The sequence below is a fragment of the Fukomys damarensis genome, unplaced genomic scaffold, assembly GCF_012274545.1.
Source record: "Fukomys damarensis isolate Sample0158 unplaced genomic scaffold, DMR_v1.0_HiC HiC_scaffold_12, whole genome shotgun sequence".
NCBI lineage: Eukaryota > Metazoa > Chordata > Mammalia > Rodentia > Bathyergidae > Fukomys > Fukomys damarensis.
Window position 1 is genome coordinate 23,462,299 of NW_022900924.1, and position 9,388 is coordinate 23,471,686.

General features: G+C 42.8%; 1 protein-coding gene, 1 non-coding gene and 1 pseudogene across 7 annotated transcripts in view; 2 read left to right on the forward strand and 1 right to left on the reverse strand.

The window, feature by feature from the left end:
- Chfr (checkpoint with forkhead and ring finger domains) overlaps positions 1-105 on the reverse strand; it is a 34,809-nt gene extending 34,704 nt beyond the window's left edge. For 4 of the 6 annotated variants that reach the window (XM_010604231.3, XM_010604230.3, XM_010604229.3 and 1 more), the window contains exon 1: positions 13-104. The gene's annotated coding sequence lies outside the window, so the exon portion shown is untranslated. Of the gene's footprint in view, positions 1-12 lie in introns of all 6 variants that reach the window. The other 2 variants (XM_010604234.3, XM_010604232.3) reach the window with 1 other exon arrangement.
- Positions 106-5,253: 5,148 nt separating this feature from the next.
- On the forward strand, positions 5,254-5,357 carry LOC117285824. The gene has a single exon (XR_004516922.1). It is a non-coding gene; the product is annotated as a U6 spliceosomal RNA (small nuclear RNA).
- A 44-nt stretch (positions 5,358-5,401) lies between these two features.
- LOC104848493 lies at positions 5,402-7,168 on the forward strand (annotated as a pseudogene).
- Positions 7,169-9,388: the final 2,220 nt, after the last annotated feature.

Below are 9,388 nucleotides of genomic sequence, written 5' to 3' on the forward strand. Positions count from 1 at the left end.
CCTGCTGCTCACCCCACTCCCGGCGCCAACCCCGGAACCGGCAGCACAGCCGGGGCTGCTGTCAACAGACTTGGCAGTCCCTCAGCTGATCCTCGCGCAGGCGGTGCGGCGCGCCCTGCGATTGGCTGGCAGAAGGCCCACCGAGAACTGTGGCTAGAGCGGCAGCTACAAAGCCTCTGGAGAGTGGACGGGTAAGGCTAGCGGAGCCTGCGCAGAAGAGGGACTGTGAGCATATTCGCCATCTTTGACGCTGGCCTGGACGACTTCATCTCCCGCAGATCACTGAAGTTGCTGCAGCGGACGCCATGACGCGTTGGGCAAAAGGGACGGATAACTTCTGGATTGGACGTCCAAACAATTTCTTATAGTTTCGCCTAAACTAAGGTGCCCTTTAGACCGAGAAACAACGGTACACTTTCCCTGTAGTAAGGGAAATATGAATGGAAAATATGTTCGTATACCATTTTTACACATGGATTACAAAAATAGGGAAATCTGAGTGCACTAGCTTCTTTCAGTGATAGTATCTTCCGTGTCCGTGGACGTGTAAATCTGGCTCACTCTTGGAGGTCAGGTTTGCGGTATCTTTCCATTGAAAGTGGGAAAGTATCTTTCCTTTGACAGCAGTCCTATTATAGACAACTAAGTTAGATAAAAATATTGCAGGCAGTCAGACAGAGGTAGGTCCACCAGAGAGGACAGAGATAAAATCATCACAACTATGGCCGTAGACATCTGCTGGAGACCAGGCCTCAAGAAAAAGAGGCAAACACCGGGTCTAATAAAATCTAGATAGATATCAGTCACTTGTTTCCCAACTGGATCATTCTTATCTAAGCGACTTACTTGTAACTTTATTGGTTGATCGTAGCTGTAATGGGTTTTGATCTATAAAACTCCATAAAGTGGGAGTACCTGGCTACCCATTGAGAACCACTCCTGCCTCTCAGGAGCTAGCCTGTCAATATTTTCCTACCTTTTTTTTTTTTTGGTACCGGGGATCAAATTCGGGACCTTGTCCTTGGGAGGCAGGCCAGCAAAACCCCTGAGCTAAATCCCCAGCAATATTTTCCTACTCTTAATCTCCTTTCATAGAATTCATTCTTCGATTTTTAGAGAACGCAAGCTCAGCATATCAGACATCTAATAGGTTGGGATAAATATTTTCATACTTAATCTCCTGTATCACATACTGCATCAGCCCCACCTCTTGGACTATGTATAGTATGAAGGATGCTGAAGAAGGCACACTGCACCCCCATTCCTAACATCAGAAAAACAAAAACAAAACAAAACAACAGGAAGTGGAAACTGGACACAGATAGTAAGGCTTGTCCATGCCATAGAATTTCAGGCAGCTCGGAGAACAAAGCAATGTCTGGACTGTTGGAGCACTCCAAAATGAGATATTGCAAGTGTGGAGCAAGCATCCAAACTGGTTAAAAAGGATATATTGTAAGACTTAAGTCTCACTTTTACTCCTGGAGCGTGAACAGCCAAGAGGCTTCCACGATGCTGGGCTCAGAAGCTCAGCAAGGCTCCAGGAGCTTGTTGGACAGCGAGAGTCACCCAGGAAGGAACACACCAGGCAAGTTGGCAAATAGACCTTTATTAGTCTGGCCAGACGGCACTCCCCAAGCCAAGTAGCTCAGAGAGGCGGCTAGCTCAGAAACAGAGGCCATTTTATATAGGGCTGGGGGGGGGGGTAAACTTAAAACTTACAGGAAGAGGACAAAGGCAAAGAATCAGTTGATCTGAGCTAGTGGTCATCAAGCATATACTTCACCGTCACGTACTAATGATCAGCAGAGCGATTATCCATTATTCCATTTACAACTTAGATTATAATGTTCAGAACATTCAACTACAGGCAAGTAAGGAGTGGTGTGATTTGTGTTGGGTCTCTATGTTCACTACAGTTTCCATTTAGTTTCCCAGCTACTTCAAAGCAGTTACCTAACAATTCACAATTAATCATTAGTTATCCTATAAGGGATGGGGGGGGAGCGACAGTCTCTAGGTCGTTTGCTGGTCAACATGGAGTCGCTCTGGTTCAGTCAGGCTCTTACAATATGCATATATAAACATGGAATACTGGTGTTGTACCAGCCACTCATGTCTGCACATTGAGTTCATTTGTTTCTACTGACCCAAACAAAGGAGACTATGTTGGAGAAAAGGAAAAAGGTTTTATTCAAAGCCAGATGCAGGGAGATGGAGAAGACTCATTTGCCTTCAATCACTGTCCCATGGTGTACAGATGTGCAGGGGTCTTATATGTCAAGGAACTAAGCAGAGAGGGAATACAATGAAGCAACACACTCCCAGGTTTCCTTCATCCTCCCTCCTGCCCTTTTACTCTCCCTGTCCTGCGCAAAGAAACACTACCTCCTGGGGCCTGCCTTCACTTACATTACCAACTCATCTGGACTGAAAAGAGCAAGGAGTGGTGGTTATGCCCCCATCAAAGGAAGTTAGAAGTAGCTTATCTTCAGAGCAACAGCTAAAACTCCTTACCTATCTTCTCTTCTTTCTCAAAGGTTAGGCCTATAAATCTGTGCTGTTGCTTCAATGTTTTTTCTTTTTCTTTTTTTTTTTTGTACCAAGGATTGAACTTGGGACCTTGTACTTGCGAGGCAGGTGACGGCACCACTGAGCTAAATCCCCAGGCCATGTTGCTTCAGTTTTAATTCCCATTATCACCACAAGTTCCCACAAGTGTCCTGTATCAAAAGGAGTGAAGAGACTATTTTTTAATATACAGCTGTGTATCCATTAAAGACATGGATGCAAGAGGTGCCTCACTAGGCAATTTCACTGTGTGATTATCAGAGTTTGGGTGATACTCCGATGAGCCTGAGTGTTGGAGCTTAACTATGGTACACACCTAGGCCATATGTTATAGACCTGTGGTGGCAAACCTATGGCACATGAACAGCCACAGTGGGCTGTTTATCATCAAAAGTTCTAAAAGGTTTGTCATAACTGCTACAGACTATTGCTGCGCAAGTACAAACCTTTACAGCATTTGCTACATTGAATATTGTAGGTAACTGTACCACAATGGTACATAATTGTGCATTCTAAAAGGTCCTGGGACCAGGGCCTTCACACTAAGTTACATCCTCAGTCTATACATTTATTTTTGAGACAGAGTCTCACTAAGGGTTAGTTAAGTTACTCACACTGAGCTTGAAGTCAGCAATCCTCCTGCCTCACTGGGATTACAGGAGTATGCTACCATGCTCAGCCGGTCCATTTAACTAAATATTTATATTTGTCCCTCCAATATTTGTTTTGATTTCACCTTTCCTCATTTCCTTTAAATCATTTTATCCTCTGGGCTCATGGCTGCATCTCTTTGCACAACATTTTACTTTAAAAATTAAAAAAAGGGGAAATTGGAGCATTTTTTCTAGTTTCTAGTAGAAATTGTATTTCAGAATTACCTAATTGTACCAGCTGAGGGAAGGCTCTTTGTTAAAGAATGCCAACAAAATGTAGAAGAAATTATAGAATGAGAAAAGTAGACAATATTCTACTTCTTGAAATCATTTATACATACACAAATATGTTTTTTAAAATTTTTTGTACCAGGGATTGAACTCTGGACCTTGTATTTGCGAGGTAGATGGCAGAACCACTGAGCTAAATCCCTGGCTGCAAATATGTTTTAAAACTATTAGATAAAGACTTGAGGGGAACTAGATATTTAGTAAATGCTGTATTACACTCCATAGGTTACTTCCTGATTTAAAGGAAAAAAAACCCCAATTTTATTATGGTGATATGTGGATTTTTAACCTGATACCTGTGATCAATTTTAACCCACCCAAAATTTGTTCTAATAGAAATTATGTGTTCACCAATGCAGTCTTAATTCCTGAAGTCCATGTCATCTTGTAGAGGGTATTCTAGCAGAAAAAGAGAAGTTTACATACCCTGATTTCACCATGAAGAAACATCAGACAATCCTGAATGAGGGTCATTCTGTTAAAAGGCAGGAGGGAGGAAGAGTCCTCAGAAGTGTCCACATTAAAAAAACTCCACTGTTGCCCATATGTAAGACTGTGGGACTCAAAAGACACATCTAAGTACAGTACTTAATCCTAGATTGAACAGAGTGCTGGAGAGGAAACTCTTTTAAGGAAGGGCACTGTAAACATTACGTGACTTGGTGGAATTCTGTTACTGTTAAATTCATTGATAACTACTGGGTTACACACAGCTTGCTTGTACTAAATATGTGATCCTTCTACTTCTGCCTTTCCAGTAACTAGGATCAGAGGCATGCACCATCATGCCCAGCACCATGATTATTTTCTCAGGTTATATGTATTTCTAAAAGTAGAAGTATGAGTGAACAGTATGTGTACATTTTCAAGATTTTAAGTATATATTACTATATCACTTTCCAGAAAAAGTGGGTTGATTCATAGAAGCAACTGCACTAAATTCTTTGTAATATTTATTTTTTGAGCAGGTAATATAATCTCATGGCTCAAAAAAAAAATCTAAAGAGAAGTCTCCTCCTATCTGCCTGTGTCCTCTTCCACTATTGCTGAGCTTTTCTGGTGTTCCTCCCCTTCCCTCCCCTCTCCTCTCTCTGAGACCACACAAATAAAGCAAGTGAGGGTGAACTTTTTCCAGTAGATAAATCAGGTAAAGCATTCAAGTGTTCTATATGCTCCTCCCCTCACCCCCTTTTCTTTCTTCCTTGAACTCAGGACTGATCCCAGGGCCTTCACACTAAGCTACATCCCCAGCCCTATTCTTATTTTTTATTTTGATTTAGGTTCTTGCTAAGTCATTACATTGACAAGCACCTGAAGTGGCTCTGTATCTTGGTTATTGTGAACTGCACTGCCAGAACATGGGTGTGCAAGTATCTCTATAGTATGTTGCACTGTTGTTCTTAATATATTCCTGGATTTTTGTTTCTCAGAGACAAGATCTCACTGTGTAGCTAAGGATAACCTTTAACTTGGGAGTGATCTTCCTGCCTCAAACTCCCAAGTGCTTGGATTACAAGTGTATGCCACTATGCCTGGCTATATTACTGGATTGCGTTCACTAGAATTTTGGATTTTTTTTTTCACCAGGGATCAAACTCAGGATGTTGTGCATGTGAGGCAGGCAGTAGAACCACTGGGCTAACTCCCCAGACCTAGATTTTTTTTTTTCAGTATACAAAGTGACTTTGGTCTCTGTATTTTCTGAAAAAGGAACCTATTTGATCTAACTTTTCAAATGGTACTCATTTCCGCAAAACATATCCTAAAATTGTAATACAGAGAAGGTTAGCATTGCCCCTGCTTGAGGATGACATGTAAATTTGTGAAGTGTTCCATGTTTATTTTTTTTCATAAAATAAAACAGAAGAAAAAACAATGTCATATAAATGCAAAATACCTCTGATGACCCTAGTGAGCTTTATCACTCTCACTCAGTTGCCAAAAAAAGCACAAGTCTCATAGCTGAAATGATTGCACTTGACCTCCAGCCATACTCTTTCATAGAGAATGTTGGCTTCAACAGGCTGCTCCATTACTTGAAACCTCAGTACTCCCTCCCTTGCCCTTCCTACTTTTTCAGAACAGCTATTCTAGGTATGTATGACAATGTGAAGCAGATCATTACATCACAGCTGAAGGAAGCAGAGAGTGGGGTGGCCCACTTCACCTCCGGGATCTGGATAAGTAACCAGACCTGTGAGTACCTTACTCTCACAGCACACCGGGTCACCTTTGCATCCTCTGTCCACCCACACTCTGAGGACGCCCACTGCTCAGCCCTTCTGGACATGTTGCAGGTTGATTGCGACTACAGTGGCAACAGCATCTGAAAGCAACTGGAGTGCTGGTGGGAAGGAAGCCTGGGTGACCTTCCATGGCCTCCAGATTGGCATCACGGTCACAGACAACCCAAGCACTGCAAGACGCTAAGTGAAGCAGAGCACTTGAGCGTGCAGTGCTTCAGCCACACAGTGAACCTGATAGTGAACGAGGCCATCCAGAGCCAGAACATGGTGCAGAACCTGCAGAGTCTGGTGCAAAAGCTGTGCAAGCATGAGCAGTGGTCTCCCAGGGCCAAGGAGAAGCTGCTGCTGCACCCACTTATCCAGGATGTGCCATCCCAGTGGATCACATCCTTCCACATGCTAGAGCAGCTGCTGGAGCAGAAGGACATCAATGAGATGTCCACTGAATGCAACTTCCGGGAGCTTATCAGCTGCGACCAGTGGGAGGTTATGCTGTCCGTGTGCTATGCACTGAGGCCCTTTGACACTGCCAGCCGGGAGATGAGCACCCATGTGTCCACTCTGAGCCAGATTATCCCCATGATCCACATCCTCAGCAGGAAGGTGGAGATGCTGTTCAGGAAGACAATGGGCATCAACACCATACTGAAGTCACTGAAAGAAGCCATGGCCAGCCACCTGTCCACCACTCTCCACGACCCCAGGTACGTCTTCACCATGCTTCAGGACCCTCGCTACAAGACCTCCCTGTTCATAGAGGAGGTGGCAGAGCAATACAGGCAGGACTTAATCAGGGAGCTAGAAATACTGAATTCTACCTCAGAAGACAGCCGCCTCCCATGGCTGTGACTCAGGGTCCTTGCCAGCGCTTCCGAAAGAGAGGACCTGTGGTTGCTGGTGGCTGAGGTGAAGAGGAGAGGCAGTAGGGAGAAGCTGCCCGAGGACACAGCGCTTGCCTATCTACAAAAAGAGGTGCTGGAGCACAGCTGTGACCTGCTTGACTACTGGAACCTGAAGCACTTGTCCTGGCCCGCACTGTCCATGCTGGCCCTCTGGTTTCTGGGCTGTCCTCCAAGCACCGTCACCTCCGAGAAGCTGTTCAGCACCCACACAGAAAACAGCAGCTTTGGCCAGCCCAGGCTCATGATGGAGCATTTTGAAAAACTCATCTTTTTGAAGTGAATCTGCCCTTGATATACTTTCAGTAATGAACCCACCATGAAGCCGCAGACCAGAGGTGCTCCTCATAGTGCACTGTTGTTGTACCAGGCTGTGACTTGCCCAGCAGGACCATGTGAGACACCGGGCTGGCCTCTGGGGCCACCCACCAGCTCTCACATCACATCCACTTGTGCCTTACTCCTCCTGCAGCCAGATATTGCAGTGTGTTTTCAATAGCCCACCAGCAACAGCCTCTCTTTGATGATGAAATAGGATGATCATGTTTTAGCTCATAACTGTAAAGTTTTTAAAAAGTTAGCATTTAGCAATTTGTTTTACTAGAATGAAAAGAAGACATAAACAGTTTTATTCTGCAGGTCTTTTATTCAATTGTATAAAAACCACAAATCAGGCACTATATCTCAGTTAAACATTGCTTTAATTGCAACAGAACAGCTTTCATCTCTGTCCAAAGAAAGGTATGAACAGGAGGTGGAGTCCAAGCCATCTTGACCAAGCAGTTCTCAGCTGTCAGCTATAAGCATTGAGCAGAGAGAATATTCTGGAAGCTGACTCTTAAGAGGGACAGGGCATTTGAAATGAAACTGAAGTGAGGCATTGCCGAGCATCAGTCATTTGGTCACCAGAACATTCCATTCTGAATTTTTGTATTCAGGTTTTTACATAGTTAATTCAGAGGTACCCCAACTCTGTATCATTAGCTCCTAAACAATGGATCCAAGTTTTAAAATTTATGCTTATGATTTAGCCAGTGCATAAAACAAGACATTTATAGCAGACAGCCTGTTGATCCAGTCTCTGTGCGGGTTGTGCAATGCTGTGCTCTGAAGCCATTCCCCACACGTGTGCACAGACCCCCCAGTTAGAGCAGTTATGACTAACATCCCTTTTAGAGGAGATGGCTTCTTAAAACAGGGAAGGTGCTAGTTGTACTATAGTTGTGAAAATAGCCTTGCCTTAGGCATTTAGATTTTTTGTGCTAGGGAAGATTCAGCTATCACTTGGATGTTTAGAATCCCAGTGACATCAGAGTGAAATAACAGTTGTCTTTTAACAATCAATATGTCCTCAAAGTTTTTGACATCTGAAAAAGGGTTCATTTTCTCATTTCAAATCAATTTAATATTGATCTTTTAGAAAAGGTGTCTTTTTGTTAAAATATTGTACCTATACTTAAATCTAATTTGCGTAGACTATGCTTTAGTGTATTTATAAATGGTGAACTCAGTTTCTGAAATTAAATTTTTTATTTGCAAAAAAATGCGAAATAAATTTTCAAATGTATCAGCCTATATTTTATTTGCTTTGTGTGTTTTGTTGGTTTTTGTTATTGTTTTCAGTACTGGGGATTGAAACAAGGAGCTTCACACTGAACTACATCCTATTAGGATTTTTTGAGGCAGTGTTTTGCTAAATTACTATACACAAGCTTGTAGTTATCCTGCCTCAGCCTCCAGAGTGCTGACTATAGGCATTTGTTACCACAGCCAGTTTTTGTTTTTTTTTTTTTTTTTGGTACCAGGGATCAAACTCAGGTCCTTGTGCTTGCAAAACAGGCGCCAGAACCACTGAGCTAAATCCCTGGCCCAGCCCAGGATTTATTTTGAGACAGAGTCTTGCTAAGTGACTAACTTGCCCGGGTTGGGCTTGAATGTGTGATCATACTGCCTCAGTTTCTCAGAGATTACAGGCATACACTACCACACTTGGTTAACCTGTGTTATTCTCTATTGATTTTTCAAAACTTTCTCTTTAGTTTATTGTCTCTCTCAGTTAATTTTTGAGAGGTTTTTCATATGCCTTTTCATATAATGCTAATAATTCTGATCATCTCTATTATATGTTTGCTATCTATATTACTAATTTCTCTTCCATTCTGTTCATTTGACTAATTTAAGGACCTTCTCAAATGTTCCAAAGCAGCACAGACAGAATCCTGTGTCCACTGCCAGTGATTTCAGCATCTCCTTAGCCATCACCACCCACCATCCTTTTCCAGGAGCTGGACACAGTACTATATTACAACATCTGTTGAGAGGGTGAGACCCATCTATTACCACAGGCCTCAGCTTTCATTTAGTGCACACTTTGGCCCTTGCTGCTCCTTTTATAGTAAGTGTATTACAAATTGGGGAACTGGAACCTAAAAAGCTTAAATAATTTCTAAAACACTGCAAAGCAGTAAAATGACTAACAATGCAAATGAAGTATGTTTTCTTCCGATTTTTGCAGGCCCTCAATCTTTCTGGCTTAATCTATGAAAAATGTAAAGATTTTTAGTTAACCAAAAAAACTTAACTGTTTTGTCCAAGGGGAGTGTAATGTACTAACTATGAGGGAAAGAACGGTTTACTCCTAGAGGAGTGTACGTGGGCTCAACCCAATCTCTGCCACCTGGAAGTGGGACTTTCATGGGCATTGAGTTCTGAGCAATGAGCAAGGCAT